Source organism: Protopterus annectens, chromosome 5.part0 (genome assembly GCF_019279795.1).
Source record: "Protopterus annectens isolate FY-2018-M chromosome 5.part0, PAN1.0, whole genome shotgun sequence".
NCBI classification, from domain to species: Eukaryota; Metazoa; Chordata; order Ceratodontiformes; family Protopteridae; genus Protopterus; species Protopterus annectens.
Window position 1 is genome coordinate 783,459,481 of NC_056735.1, and position 17,410 is coordinate 783,476,890.

Below are 17,410 nucleotides of genomic sequence, written 5' to 3' on the forward strand. Positions count from 1 at the left end.
AGTAGTAGAGACGTCAAAGAATCAGAAACCTTCAAAAATAAAACATTAGCATTTCACTAAGCACCCAAGGTTTGTCTTCAAAAGCTATGGATTTAAGTATATTTTTATGTGAGTCACGTTGTTTAATTAACTACTTTAATTTGCTTTGTTGGTTGTTTTTTTTTTTTTTTTTTTTTTTTAGAATTCAGTTTTGGACAGCAACTGACACACTACTATACAAAAGGTATCAGCATTAATGATGTAATCACACTCCAAAAGTAGGATTTGTATATATGAATTGCAACTGTTAAATATAGGTTCATAGGTTTATAGGTTGGTACTAGGCTATCGGCACTAGGGCCTATACAAGCTTAGCCATAACAATTCCCTGGATATTTCTTTCCACAATATTTACTTCCCTGGACCCCTGTCTAGCAAGGTGACTGACGTGATCCCAGGAGTGAATTTCCTATATCCCATCCAATCGTCAAAGTTACTTTTGAAGAGGGCCAAGGCCACGCTCTGCTTGACATGTATGGGCAGTCTGTTCCAGAGTCTGGGGAGTCTCTGAGTCAGGAACCTATCCCTCCAGCATGTTTTGTTCATTGTGATGACAAGGTTTAGATCCCTGGAATGTGTGGCTCTGACTGGGATTTCTTTAAGTGGAGCATGTCCAACAGCTCAGGATTTGACATGGCTTTGTATGTTAAGCAGAGATCACCTCTGAGTAGACGATATGCCACAGAGTATAGCTGGAGTTTTTTTAGATGGTCAGCATAGGGCATCTGCTTTAGGCCTGTGATTCTTTTGGTGAGGTATTTTTGCGGTCTTTCCAGCTGTTGCAGATGTCTTGTGAGGTACATACCAAATGGGGCATTGTACTCTATAATGGGTCTAATGAGGGATGAGTACAGTGGGACAATAACCTCCTTTTTTCTGGATGAAAAGCCCTTAGTGATGAGGTGTGCCATATAGAAGGATTTCCTGACTGTTGTGGTGATGTGGTTATCAAGGGTGAGACCACTGCCCTCCTGTGTCCCTAAGTCTCTCATCACACTTTCGATGTTTAGTGTACTGCCACCTATGTGGTAATTCATGGGTACATGTTTTTTCCCAAAGGGGATAACTATACATTTCTTGGCATTAAGCTTGATCCCATGGCTCTGGCACCAAGCATCTGTTTCTGTAAGGCCCTTTTGTAGAATATCCACATCATTTGGGGATTCAATAATGGCTCCCAATTTGCAGTCATCTGCGAACTGTGTTAGCCAGAGTCCCTTAGTGTTGGCCTGTACTTCAGAGAAGTAGATGCCAAACAAGAGCAGTCCCAGGACTGAACCCTGAGGTACTCTGCTTGCCACTTGTCTGGAGCTGGATTTGGAGTTGGCTATTTTTACAGTCTGGGTTCTGTCAGTATATATTTGTATTAATTATCTAATGATTTATAGATTGTTGCTTTGGGCATCAACTATGGTGTGCAGTATCCTCTAGATATGAGATCACAGACTGCATTCAATGTCAGGGTTAGCCACTCAATGGTGCAAAATTGACTCGAGGTGATTCGGCCATGTTAAGTAGTGTCACCAAAAATGGGCATAGGTATTTGCCAGTGATAAGTGGGTTGAACATCTGGTCTACTCCAACCTATGACATGAACCCATTCTAAAGGTGGGAAGTGTGTTTGTGCCCCCAGTGGCCAATGAGTGCATGCCATAAAGCCAAGCAGCTCTGGGTCAATAAGCAATCAACCTGCCAAACATAAACCAAGGATTGCTACAGTCAGTGTTGGTTCACGGACAGGACAAAGCTTCATACAATATGATGGTAAGGAAGAGTGTGGACATTTTATGTATCCAGGAGACAAGATGGAAGGGCAGGCCATAAACGCCACTTGGCTTAGGATTAAGACTCTAATACTTGTATCTGGATGACAGACTAGACATGGTGTGTAGAGAGTACTCATAATCTCAGCCTATGCCCTACTGCAGGGTGGTAATAGTATGGAAAAGAGTGCATTCAGACAACAGTTCAAGAACCTTCTAGAAAAAATAGGACAAGAAGAAATGCTTTTGATAATGGGTGACCTGAACATACTCACATACTCATCAGTACAGAAAGAACAGGATATGAGGACTTCCTGGTTCCATAAGAGTAGGGCAACAGGAATAAAGAAAGAGAGGCCATTCTAGACTTCTGTTTAGCAAATGACTTGATGATGGCCAACACATGATTCAGCAAGATAGACAGTCACAAGATCACATATAAGAGTGGCCAACACACAACTCAGTAAACTTCCTCCTAGTAAGAAAACAGAACTGGGGTAGAATCGGTGAGTGCAAAGTCATCCCCAGTGAAACAATCAACCTATAGCATAAACCATTGATTGCTACAGTCAGTGGCAAGCAGTAGTCAGAGAAGTCTCTAAGTTTAACAGAAACTTGGCTGAAGACCTGGAAGTTGAATGGAGAGAAAACACAAAAGTTCAAAGAATTATTCAGAGCTTTAGCATTTCAGGAAGAAGAGGAAATAGTTGAAGTTGAAGAAGAATGGCAGCTCCTCAAAATAGCATTTGTGTGGACTATGGAATAGATAAGCAGCTGAGCCAGGTATGGAAACATTGTACATAAGGAAAACTAGTGTTGGAATGTGAGAGTTCATGAAGTTATCAAAAGAAAGAAGTGCAGTAAAAGGAGGGAGATAGAAAAGATGGACCACTGCTTGGTTAATAAAGAGGCTAAGAGAGGAGTTGCAAAATAAAAGAACAAGGCATCTGAGGTACTCTAGCAGCTTCTGTAAAATGACTCGGCAGAATGCATTAAGAAACTCTTAAAGACAGAAAGATACAGAAAACTGTCATCAGGTACCCTTCATAAAGGATGCCAGTAACAACCTGCTCACTAGTTCTCAGGACATTAAAGGCAGATGGAAGGAGTACTTCCATCATTGTCTGAATGAAGAAAACTCCACAGAAGCTATACAGCCCCCCAAACACAACCTACAGTAAGAGAAGAAGGAGAGCCCACCATAGAAGAAGTAAGAACAGCACTTAGGAAAATGAAGTCAGAGAAAGCAGCAAGGTTAGATGAGATCATAACAGATATGTTCAAGATGTTGGGTGAGATAAAGGAGAAATAGCTCCTGAGGGTACCTATAGCATTATGGAGGGAAAGACGTGTCCCAGATGACTGAAGAATAAGCATACTAGTGCCAGTGTACAAGAATAAAGAATTCACAACTGTTGGCATTAAAGAGGTATCAACTTCTGTAACACTAAATGTAAGTTCTGGAGAAGGTGATTGATAAATGAATATGCAGAGCAGTAGAAAGTTTGATGGGAGATGAGCAGTTATGATTCAGATCAGGATGTAGCACAACTGAGTCAATATTTGCAGTGAGACAGATAACTGAGAAGAAACTAGACATGAGGAAAAAGTCCAAGTGGGCATTCCTAGACCTGGAGAAAGCATATGACAAGATCCCATGACAGCTGATTTAGGCTGTTCTGTGTTTATTTAAAGTCCCAGAAATATTGGTAGAATTAGTGCAAACTATGTGCAAAGAACCAGTGACTCTTGTACAAATAGTATTCAATCTCACAGAGTGGTTCTCAGTGGGAGTGATTGCGGATAAGTGCTCAACTCTGAGCCCACTGTTGTTCATATTGGTGATAGACTACGTTAACATACAGGATGGAGGGAACAAATCAATAAAGTTACTGTATGCAGCCAATGTGGCATGAAAAGCAGGCTCCAAGTAAGAACTTCAGCAAAAGACAGAGGAATGGAGTGCAAAACCAAAGCCACATGGTAGAGATATGCATTTGTAATATAAGCAACTGGAGGAAATCAGAAGAAGTTAAGAGCTGAGATAGAAGGGAACTAGGGGAACACATTAAAAGCATCAAGTACCTTGGAGGGATCATTGAGGAGAAGGGAAGTCTGAATGACAAGGTCAAAGCTAGAATCAGAGAAGCTTCAGCCATCTGGCACAGTTTGTTATGGGTAATGTGTGTCAGATGAATGACAAAGAAGCTGAAAAGTAATGTGTACAAAACAGAGGTACAATCAGTACTACTGTATGGTACAGACACCTGGGCAGTAAAGGCAGATCAGCTGAGGCAACTAGAGGTGATGGAGATGAAGTCACTAAGGTGGGTGGTAGGATGCACCCTGTGGGACAGATGAAGGAATGAGGACATTAGAGCAGAAGCCAAAGTAGCTCCAATTGCAGAGAAGGTCAGAGGACAGATTACAGTGATTTGAGCACATATGCAAAAAGGTAGAAGACAATCTGGTGAAAAAGATTTGGGGCAAATAGGAAGAAGGCAATAGGGAATGAAGGTATCCATCAAAGGGATAGATTGTGTGAGAGATGATCTGTGACAGTCAGGCATGACTTTTGAGGCAGTTAGGAGAGGGACACTGGACCAAGAGAAATGGCAGAAGTGTACACAACACCCCAACCACATGTATAAAATAGGAAAAAAGGTGTTCTTTGTCCAGTTTTATGTGTATATCTCCTTTATATTAATTTAGATTTGTTCAATATGAGCATAAGTCTCCACTATGGGAATTACTGAGGATAGGATATCAAGGCACAACCAAACTTTGGACAGCATCCAGTAGTGTAGTGACTCTTTCATCTTTGTTGTTTGTAGACATAATTATTATTTCTATTTGAAGTGACAGTGACCTCCAATGTACACAGGAGTTTTTCACTGTTGAATGAGGCTCATAGGTTCACAGATTTGCACTTGACAAGTAGGCAAAAGACTAGTTAAATACCTTTTGAAGCCTACCCACTGCAATCACAGTGGTGCTTCCTTGTAGTTACTCCATCTGTCCATAAAGGTTAGAGAGGCTAGGCCTGGGATAAATCTCTGGTCTTCCATCTATTTGTCTAAGTTAGATGCAGAATCAGTTCACCAGTATATTCTCATGTGTTCTCTGGAGTTGGAGAAAGTATATGACTGTGTTTTTGGAATGTTTTGTGGCAGGTTCTACAACAATACAAGGTCCAAGCTTGCAGTCATTTACAAACATGGTATGGCAATTAGTGCTTAATGAGAGTTAATGAGTTGCTTACTGTGACCTGGGTACAATGTTTGATATGTAACACCTCCTTTTGCCTGCTGTGTGACTGTAAACTAGTCACTTAACCAGACATTGCTTCTAGGTCATGAAAATGGTCAATTGTGACCAGTGAACTTACCCAATTAACAAATAAATAATATTAAAAATAGATAGTTTGTGTTTTGCTTTACAGAAAGTGGGAGTTTCTCCCAAAGGATGTATATATCTCATGCCAAGAAGTCACATTTTTATTGCAATATAGATTTAGGTCCCTTGATCTTGCATTTGTGTTACTGTCAGTTTTGTGCATATGTAGTAGATCAAATAGGACTGAATCATTTACAGCTTTGTAGGCCAGGCATAGATTGCCCCACTGGAATCTATAGGAGACAGAGAAGACAGATATGGCTTCTGGATGTTCTAGGTAACATAGGGAGATCTTACCTGAGATTTTTTTAGTGAGGAACCACTGTTTTTTTAGTTGGGATAGGTGTTTGGACACATGCATACTGAAGGGACATTGTATTATAGTATGGACCTGATTAAAAACTAGTTGAGGGCAATGATAACTCTTGACTGAGAGGAGATGCCCTTAATAATCATTTGGGTGAGGTAGAAGGCTTTCCTAATGACAGTGTATATATTGCATTCAAAGGGAAGTTCATTAACCACAAAAAATGCCTAGGTCTCTAATGACAGTTTCCCTTTTAATGGCATATCATTTATGTGGTAAGTGTGTGAGAGTTCCTGTTTTCCAAAGTGTAGAATACTACATCTTTTGATGTTCAGCTTTAGACTGTGATCCTGACACCACAAACTTATTCAAATTAGGCCCTTTGGAGTATCAGTTTGTCTTCACAGGAGATGAGAATGGCTCCAAGCTTACAGTTGTCTAAAGATATGGCCAGCTAAAGGCATTTAATGTCAGATACATCAGAAATATAGATGATAAATGGAAATGTTCCTAAACCAGATCCCTGCGGTATACCACTGGTGAGGATAGTGTGTCATTAACAAAACCTCCTGTGCTATGTGTCCATTTACCTTCCCATAGTACTAACACTGCATCTCTGACCTATCTCTATATATATATATATATATATATATATATATATATATATATATATATATATATATATATATACTGTCAAAATAATAGCAAACTAGTCTCCTCCTTATTTCTAGACTTGTTTAAATCCTTTGATACAGTTTATCACATCAAACATCTACTTCAAATGTCCTCATTAAGTCTCTCTTAGCCCATGCGTTTATGATTCAATAGTTACCTATCCAATAGGTATCAGTCAGTAAAATGGCACTTCACCCTGCCTCCACACCTCCTAGTCACCACCAGTGTGCCACAAGGCTCTATTCTTGTTTTTTTACTCTTTGTCATTCTCACCAGCATACTCAACACCTCCACACAACAGACCTCCCTAATACAATATGCAGATGACTTCACACTCATTTGCCCATATGACAACATGACACACCTCCAAAACACTACTCAGGAAGCTTTAACAGCAACTGAAACATGGCTTTGTAACTCCACTCATACCTGACTCTAAAAAAAAATCAAACTAATATTTTTCCCCCAGATCTGTCTCCCATGAAAAAAAAAAACAAAAGTTGAAGTTCTCTGTCTTGATAATACAACCATTGAAGTCACTTCTCCTAGGAAATTATTAGGCATGATTGTGGATAATAATCTTAAATTTGAACTGCACATACAAAATTTCGTAGGAAAAAACTAGGAATGCTTTATAGAGCAAACACTCTCATTGAGACAAATAAAGCTGCACTTGCCATTACATATCTCCTCCCTAAACTTCTTTATGGCATTCCCATCCTTTTTAAACTTCAGACATCACAAAAATCAAAACTTGACAAATGCTGTAACAAAGTTGCTAAATTTGCAACAAATGTCCACTTCATAATCCATCATATTGTAGCATTAAAACACCTGAATTAGTTACAGCTACCTTATCAACTAACATTTACATAGCTTTTTATCTCCTATAAAATTATCCAGAATCCATCCGCTTGTCCAGCACTAAATAACATTCCACACAATTATGTTGTCAGTTGGTCATTATGATCCCGTAACCAAAAGGTGTTGTCTGCACACAACCCTAACAAATCTGCTTGGTATTGTATGCACTCGTACCATGTTACTAAGGCATGGAACACCTCCCTCCCATCCTTCAAAATGATTCTGAAAGGCTTCCTAGCCAAAAACTGGTTCTGTTGTTCAATACCAGGATAATTATATCCCTAAATGTGAACAAATACCTCTTCATACCTTACATCTCCTTATTCTCCCTTCTTCACTCACTTCCTTATTCTATCAATTTCTCTTCTCTATCTTTCTCTCTAAATATGCAATAAGCCTCCTTTCTCTCACTTTGTATTGCAATTCCTGTTTGTTGCTGTTGTTTGTCTTTTCGGCTTTTCCTGGTTAGGGGTCGCCACAGTGGAACTCTGGTCCGCTAATGATTGGCAGTCAATTTGTATGGTGCCGAGTTGCCAGCCCGATGCCCAGCCTTCAGCGAAGGCACGCCCATTTACACATGTCTTTCGGAGGCCACTCAACTGTGGGGAGGACATGCAGATTCCACACAGAAGGCAATCCAGTCGAGAATCGAACTGGAGAACCTCTTGCTGTGAGGCAACAATGCTACTGCTGTACCACTGCGGCTTATTGCAATTCCTGTTTGTATTATACTAAATTGCTTTTAATTTCTTTATAAACTGACTCAAATGTCTCTATTAAATCATTACCACATAACTTGTATCTATTCCAAACTAATGTTTTCATATTGTCTAATTTGTTATAATTACTTAAACTATAGTTGTTTATTATATTATCTTATTTGCAAAATGCTTGTTCATAAAATGTTTTGTAATACTTTAGAGCTTTTCTCCTTGTGTCTCAGTAGACAATGGGCTCTTATCCAGTCAGACTTTACAAGTAATAAAATGTCAATACATAAATAAATAAATACATAAACATTAATATAGTGGTATCTATCATTTGGCAATCTAATGTATTACATAGATATTTATATTGAATTTGGCCAGTTTGTTGATAATAGCAGATTGTTTCAAAAGCCTTAACAAAATGGAAGCAAGTCATGAGCAGTTAACCTCATCCACTGTGTCTAATTTTTAAAAGACATAAGCTAAGTTTAATAGACATGATCTATGTCTTGCAAAGCTAAGGACTGTAATTTCCTTATATCCCACTTTATGAGGTCTGTGCTAACATATTCCTTCTCCTTGAAAATAATGTTGCTGAGGCTAATAAGTCTATCACTGCTAAGGACCATAGTGAGGGCTCCATTAAGAAAATAGCAGTTCTACAGGATTCTGGTATATATTCAGTGGTGAGGCTGTGGTTGTGTATTTTAAGGAGGATACTTGAATGATAGTGTTTCATACTGACTGGGAAATAGCCAAGTATGTTATCTGGAGCCATAGAGCAGGTATTTTTTTATCTTGAAGAGTGTTTTTGATATTTGTTCAGAGGTGATTACTGGGTATATGAGCTGGATACTTTTTGCTAGGAAGATTGGGGGGGGGGGTGCTGCAAGAATGCTTACTATATTCTCACGGCTTGAGTGGGTGACACCATTAATGGTAAATGTCATGTAATACTTCTGAAGTTATTTACATAACAAAACGGTTACCCTTTACTGATGTAGCAATTGTTATTCCATAAATTATTCAAGATTTTATCTTGTGCCTGAGTTCTTTGTTAACTCTTCTAAGGACAATTATACCATACTGAGTTTTTGTTCTATTTTTTATATTTGTGATTTTGCTTCATTTTATTGCAGAGTTTGTTTAGAGTTCAATTCCAGCAGATGGGATTTTTCTAAGCTTAGTGTTATATTTGTGGCAAATAGGAAAATGAGCTCTGTGCAATATTTGAGATGCGAATATAAAAACTGAGCATAGGTGGTGACTTTTCCTATAGGATTATGTCAGCTTGGAAGGCCAATGAACAGACTCAGGTACTAATCAAGACAAGGAAACGGGCCTTGATGAAATCTCTAAGGATGGTTGGGTTTGTCATTGACCTGCACTGAGGCCATATGGTGAATAAAACATTGAGTAGCTAATATGAAAATTATTTCTTACAAATCAAAGTAGATTATTCTCTGCAGATAAGAAGGGAGCAGTTTTCTGAAGTGGAGAAGTTTAAGTAACTTGCAGCTTTGTTCACAGCTCAGTCTGGAGAGGAACTGGAGATTGGCAAGGGAATTCATGCAGTGGCAGCAGTACTTCAGACACTACACCACAGTGCCATGGTAAAGAAAGAGGTAGATTATAAAAAGAGGCATTCAGGTTTCTGGTCTGTCTGTGTCTCCACGATCTCTTGTTATCGTGAGCCTTGGGCAGTTCTGGATTCAAGCTACAATAATGTGCCATCTTCAAGGGGTCTAGGATTTCTTTCTATGATACAGTGTGAAGATAATCAATTGTAGAGTATCTCAGAGCCACTACTTCTATTTATCGTATTTTCTTTTTTTTTAATTTTTGGATTTAACATAGTTGATTGAAAGGAGCTAGCTAAGTTGAATTGGGTCAGCAGTGGCTGGAGATGCACCAACCTTATCCTAATAGAGAAAGACCCTGGTGAAGATCTTGAACATACTGAATGGATGTTATCTGTTGATTTGATAGGAAACATCTGGGAAACCTGCAAGATGAGTGAAATACTGATGCTGGGATCAGGGAATTCTGGTCTTCCTTATTCAGCATGCTACTGCTGGGACTGAATCCCGTACAACAGTTAAAGTAGGGGAATGGAATTTTTTTTGTAGGGTAGTGCTTTGCAATCCCATTAATGGGATAGTTTTCCAACTTAGATAATTAATTCTGAGACGACCAAAATTTGGGGAAAAAAGCACATATGTTTTGTAACAATCTTGGCTATAACATTTTATGAAACACCCATTTTGAGTCATTTCAAGATGTCAGGATTGATTTCATACAATTCTTCCTCCATGATCTTTGCAAATATAATTTCAAATAATCTTCAACAAAGTTTTGTTGATTTGACAATGACTAGAATTTATTTGAGAAAGGAACTCTATAAGACTGAAAAATCTGTAAAACTGTCAGACTTCAAATAATGTTATGCAATACCTTTTATGGATCTTTGTTGTTCAGTGTTTAAGATGACAGATTCATAGTCTCTAAAGTTTTGAAGTTATTTTTTTTACATCTGGTATCTGTAAGTATGAAGACTGCATTTTGTTCTTGCATCTTTGTGCATTTTCTCTTGAGACTCCAGTTATTTTCAGTCTCCCTAAAATATCCAAAAACATACTGGTTTCAATAGCCAAAAACATATATATATATATATATATATATATATATATATATATATATATATATATATATATATATATATATATATATATATATATATATATATATATATATATATATATATATATATATATATATATATATGGGTCCTATCAGAGTTATAGAAATTACACTTCATTAAACTCTAAAACATCGACTCAGTTCTATGGAAACTTCACTTTGCTGAAGTATCAGTTGTTCGATTTGCATTGCAGCAAAGTAGTTTAGCTGCTGGTGTTCTTACGGGAAGTGCAAGAGTACAGTACTTATGTGCATTGTTATACATTGTACCAGTTGCAGTTCTCGGCAGAAATGATGCCATTTTAGGAAAAAGGATGATTATGCCGTAGCCTTGGAGGGACGTATTTTGTATCTTAAAATTAAATTAACAGCACTCATTAAGTTTTAATGGAGATTGTAGTACAGTGAGTGTCAGAGATGTATCCTTTCTGTCACTGTAGTGCAATCTCAGAGTTGGTATATATAATTTGCAGGGGATGTGTGGGGTGCAGGGGGCTAGACCCCCCCCCCACCAAACTATTATAGAATGTGTGTTTATGCATTTGGTTTTAATACAAATTTGTTTTCATGGTGAGTCATTCAGTAAAGTCAGTTTTTAGTGTAGTGAAGTTTCGACAGAATGGAATCGGTGTTCTAGAGTTCAATGAAGTGTAATTTCAATAATTCATATGGGACCCATATATATCTATAGCTACCTATATCTATCTATCTATATCTATCTATATATATATATATATATATATATATATATATATATATATATATATCCCCTACAGAAGACTGACAGCTCACAACACCGACACCGACACTCACATCGCCAACACCAAAAGCCCGACACACGAAATACCGACAACAGCACTACTGCAGAAAAAAGGAAAATAACATTTCCTTTTTTCTGCTAGTAGGGCTGCTCTGCCCCCCTCCCCCCGTAACTTTAATATACCGACTCCGAGATCACACTACAGTGCAGCAATGGGCTTCTGGTGTTGGCAATGTGGGTGTTGGTGTTGTGAGCTGTTGGTTTTCTGTAAGGGATCCATATATATATATATATATATATATATATATATATATATATATATATATATATATATGTGCTCCAGTTTGCCTCCAACCTCATAAAACATGCTATTTAAATATAAGAGAGTTACTTACACACACACACACACACACACACACACACACACACACACACACACACACACACACACACACACACACACACACACACACATAGTGTTACTTTATGGCTGATACTACATATCTTAATCAGGCATCCAATCTTTGTTTTGTAGACATACACATATATGTAAACATCAACATTTGTATAAACTTTGAGTAAACGTTTGGGTATAAATTGGCCAGACTGCTGCATTCTGTTTCAGTGCAAGCAGCAAATACCACTGATTGTTTCTTATGAATAATTACTTACTGTAATTGCCAAAAAATAGCACCCTTGTGCAGTATCACATAACAAACAGCATGTTCAGTTAATTATATGTATGTGCTACAGAGTCAATAGAATGAAATTACATAGCATTCTAGCTTGGCATTACAGTTTGCTCCACAGCTGTTTTTACTATAATATCACCACTTTCTTTGTCTCCTAGCAGTTTTACTATATTCAGGTTTACAGTTTTTTGCTGCAATAGTACCCCAATGATATGATTCTACACTCAGTAATACAGTTTTTTCATGTTTCCATTCTGATATTACTACCCTCTCCCTTGTAGTAACACTGTCATTCCTTTCTTTTCTTCTAAGGCTGGCATCCACACCTAAAAAGCATTTGCCAAACTCATGGCTAGTCTCACCATCTCTTCTTAATGTTATACATGTTTCAGTTCCAGTCCCATATTGAATGTCTGTTTCATTTACAGCTCTCATTGTAATAGAAGTACTGATCCGCATTTTGCAGGTGCAGTCTCTTGACCAGCATGCAGTGTTTCAGATGCAGCCTCACTAGGACTCTGAGCAGTATTACAATAACCTGCAGCTTCCTGGAGTCATCAGTGATTCTGATACAGGCATCTTCCTATTTGCTATTGTTACTTGTGTAACTCATATCTCTCACCTTTCTATTTCACATTTATTTCACATTACTGTGTGACATGCCTCCTCAGAGATAACGCTAAATAACATTATTTGCCCCTGTTGCCTTTATCTGAACCAGATTGCAAGCTAGCTGAGGTTTTCTACCACCGCTGGATTGCAGCTAATAATTGCAAACATCATCTGACACCATTTTTGGTAACATGACATGCATCCTTGTAGACACATGAAGTGCTGACTACCCTTGGGATGATTCCAAGATGGCTGCCGACTAGTCTAGTCCTTACTCTCTGAGCTCCTCACAGCTATTTAACTTTTGGGTTTTTTTACAACTATACATCAACATTTTTCCTCAAATTTTTATACTAAAAGATTTTATAAATCTTTTTCTACGCATTTGGATTATTTTTTCTTCTGGAATTATTATCCTGGGATTTATTTTACCTCAGAACATTGTTGGTCTCTCTGCTGCTGGGACTCCTACTGCTCCAGTCTGTTCCTGGTTCCTGGTATCCTGCTAACTGCATTCCATTTCTGGGCATGGCTACAAAATCTGACTCCATGGAGACTCAGCCTACAAAGGCCAAATATACTTCAATGCTCTCTCCTGAAAAAGATTCAGGTTCAAAAAGACTGAAATCATCTAGACAACCTACAGAAACTATTAATGTAAGTAATAAAGATTTAAATGGCTCAAATTTCCTTTTAGAAGAACTAAAAATAGCATTAAAACCAATCCAAAGTGCTATACAAAACTTTTCAGAACAGTTTACAGACTTTAGTAAATCTTTAAAGCAAATAAACGATAGTATTGTAACTATTGAAAATAAAATCTTAGCTTTGGAGGTTAAAACAGACTTATTGGAAAGTGACTTTAAATCTAGAGATAAAACTGTTTCAGATTTACAAGCTAAAATATTGGATCTGGAAGCCAGGAGTCGAAGAAATAACATCATTATTTGTGGTTTACCTGAATCTTATGACAATAAAAACTTGTTATCTGTGACTAAAAATATCTTTGAAACACTGCTAAATTGTGAAGCTTCTTCAAAATCTATAATTGTAGAGAGAGCACACAGAGCACTGCGTACAAAGCAAGATTCTTCCACACCAAGGTTAATTTATACTAAGTTACTAAACTTTCAAGACACTTTCCAGATCCTAGAAACTGCTAAAACAAAGAAACAATTCATATGGAAGTCTCACAAACTATCATTTTCCCAAGATCTTCCTGCACAGATCAAATTAAATAGACAAAAACTAGCCCCTATTGTGCTGACTTGATAAAAAGAGGGATTAGATTTCGAATGGCATATCCTAATACCTTGTCTTTCACAGCTAATGACAAAAGATTTGTATGTTCAGATCCTAAAGATGCAAAAGACATTTTTCTTAAAACATTTAAAAAGCTTCCTGACACTGTATCTTAATATTCTACTGTTAAAGAACTACAATAAGGTTTGATCTTTTCTTTTCTTTAATATGACAGTATTTGTTTTTACATGATTTGTAATTCTGGTGTGACATAATTATATTACCTTAAGAACTTGGCATGTAATTTACACATGATGGATTTGGTGTGACTGTGTGCAGTGACAGGATATATGCTTGTTAGATTTGTGTGGATTAATAGAAGCATTTAAATTCCTGTATTTACTTTTTTCTCTTTCTCTCACATATGCTTGCTGTGTAAATAGATAATATGTTCATTTTACTACAAGCTTTGGAGTTACAGCCTTCTGTGTAAGCTAAATGATTTTTGGAGGGAAAATCATTCCATCTCAACATTCTAGCAAGAAAATCTTCCCCTCAGAGTTCCAGCTGATGCTCTGCATGAACATACACTACAGTCTCTCTGAGATGGATGGTGATGTCATCATTTGTGAGGAAAGAAGGACAGTTTCAAATACACAAGTCTGCTTGTTTTCAACAAGTATTCAATAGCACTAACTTTTTAATAGATCTGGCTATTATTTAAAGTGTTTTCTCTTCATAAATGAAGGTTGCTTTTAAATTTAAACAGATTCATGTCACATAATATATTCAGTGACTTTTAGTGTGTCTGCATGACTTCAAAGCAAGCTGCTACTTTTATAAAGCAGAGTGAAAATGTTTCTGGAAACAAATGAACAGGTTAGTTTTATATATTAAAATTCTAAAGGATGTGTAAAGAAATGAACATATTTTCCTATTCAGAATATTTTTCATACAATATTTTATATTATACTGAAGTGTTTAATTTGACAAATGTTACAAAGTATACCTGTTCATATGAAAGTTTCATGTTCTTTCTATTCTCTGCTCTCTCTCTTCTCAGAGGCTGGATGTGATATTTATGATTAGTAGTTTATGTTTAAGAAAGCCTTTACTTATTTGAAAGGTTTGAAATAACTATCTTTAATATGATTAGCTGAATCTACATGTATATATTTAAGCCCTTAGATTTACTGCATTTAGCTTGCTTGTTTCTGTTTTAATTAGATTTTCAAAATGTTTACTTTAAAAGCCTTGTCTTTTCATGCTGTTTTGCTATGTTACATCTATAGCTTAGAAGAATAGTATGGCTATATAACCTAACAGAGTCATTAGTAAAATATTCAAAAGTAGATTTAAAATTATATGTATGCACATTGTTGTACATTCAGTCCAATATATATGATGCTGTTTAAGTTACTATTTAATAATATAATTATACTTTATTCATGTATATTAACTAGTGTTAAAACCTTACAGCTTATAATATTTCATTTTGAATAGTTCCTGTACTATTATTATCTAGTTAATAGATGCATCTCCAGACTGAATTGTTTTTCATTTTGAGATATGGTTGCTTGGAAGTTGTTTTTTGCTTTATTTGAACTATAACTAAATACTCATTCTACAGGTATTAGTGCTTTTATCATACTAATGGTCATGTTGATTAATGAAATTATCACTAAAGTACTAAAGAAGGTTCAGTAGATAGTGCATGACTATTATCTTTAGTTCAGTAATGCTCTGCTTATTTACTTATATTATAATGTTACCAGTTGGTTTTGTTATACTTATATATGTTATCTTACATATCTTTCAGTTTTAATTGTATTACTTCTTATGATAGAGTGTTCTAGTTAAGCAGAGTGTGATTTATTTATTATTTACTAGTTTTTCTTTCTCTTGAAATACTTGAGGAAATACATTTAATCACTATAAATTTCAATTTAAGGATAGGAGCTTTAGATTAGTATTAGAAGTAGATTAAGCATGTTGGACGTCTTGAAATTAGTTAATTTTGTATATATTTTTAGTAGTATTACTCGGACTTTATGTTATGTTAGGCTTCCTTTGAGTAATTTGTATTCTAACTTGAGGTTATTATTATCTATAATTACAATGTTTTTTTCATGTTCTTCTGCTCTTCCTTTATCACAGGGGGATTGGTGGGTAGGCACTAGGGTTAGGATAAAGGTTATTATTATACATTTCATGGTTCTTAAAAAACTTTTTCTTTTTCTTTCAACAAATATTATTTGATGACTTGCTTGAATACTTAAAGACTGTTTTTCTTTTATTTTTTCTTCTTCTTTTAATGTTGTGTTGGATTTGCACCTTGAGTTCACTTTTATAGCATCAATAATGATTATACTTGTAGAATATGCCTGTTGACATAATTTTAGATTCTTGGAATGTTAGAGGCATTCAAGATAAAGTGAAAAGTCACTATTATTTCATATGATCTTTAAATCACAGGCTAACATTTGTTTTATTCAAGAGACCCATATTTCACGTATTGATTGGAATAAAGAGTTAAAAATGGATCAAAAAGATTATAGCTTCAGGTGACTCATATAACTCCAGAGGTGTAGCTATAATCATTAAACAAAAATTCATTGGGAATATTATTGATGAGAAATTTGATGATGAGGGGAGGTGGTGCTTATTTACCGCTTCTATTGCTGGTTTGGACAAACCCTTATTAATTTTAAATCTATATGGCCCATGTAATTCACAACATTTGTTCATTTTAAAATTTACAATATTCTTGCATCCTATAAGGATCATCATATTATAGTGGGTGGTGACTGGAATGCAGTTATAAACCCTGTAATTGATCGTTCCGCTCCACTGTCACCTATAATCTTCAATCTACTCTGGCTATAAATGATTTGATGACAGAATATAATTTAATAGATCCCTCCGACTGTTAAAAATATAAACAAGAATGATATATATACTTATTATTCTAAGTGCTATCATTCGTGGTCCAGATTAGACTTCTTTCTAATTTCAGATTATATTTCAAAATATATTGTGGACTTTACTACAGAACCCAGATTCTTTTCGGATCACTCAAGAATTTCACTAAAATTGAACATAAAACCCAATATCAAAAATAAAACTATGTTTAATAAGTGGACCTTAAATAATAACTTATTGCCAAGTGAAGATATTTGCAAACAAGCTTCAGAAATCCTAAATGAAATGGTGAATAGTCTTGAATCATCAGACATTCCTTATGACATACAATGGGCTGCATGTAAAGCAAGATTAAGAGGTTTATTTATTAGTAAAGCTGTTTTTCAAAAACAATACTTTAAGAAAGAGGAATTCTTAAAATCAAGAATTTCTTCGTTGGAAAATCATCTTAGTCTGAACTATGATGCTACTTTAGAAAAACAAATTTTTGATTGTCAGAAAGATTTAATTCTGCTTCACCAAAATAACCTCTCCTTAGCTGAACAAAAGCTACTTGCTTCATATTCAGAATGGGCCCAGGTTCCATCTAAATTGTTAGCTAGAATTATTAAAGTTAACTTCAGAAATCCAAATATTACATCTTTATCTTATAATAACAGATTATATAATACTGATGAAGAGATTATTCAACTTTTCACCTCTCTTTACACTGAGTTATATTCAGGTTCTTC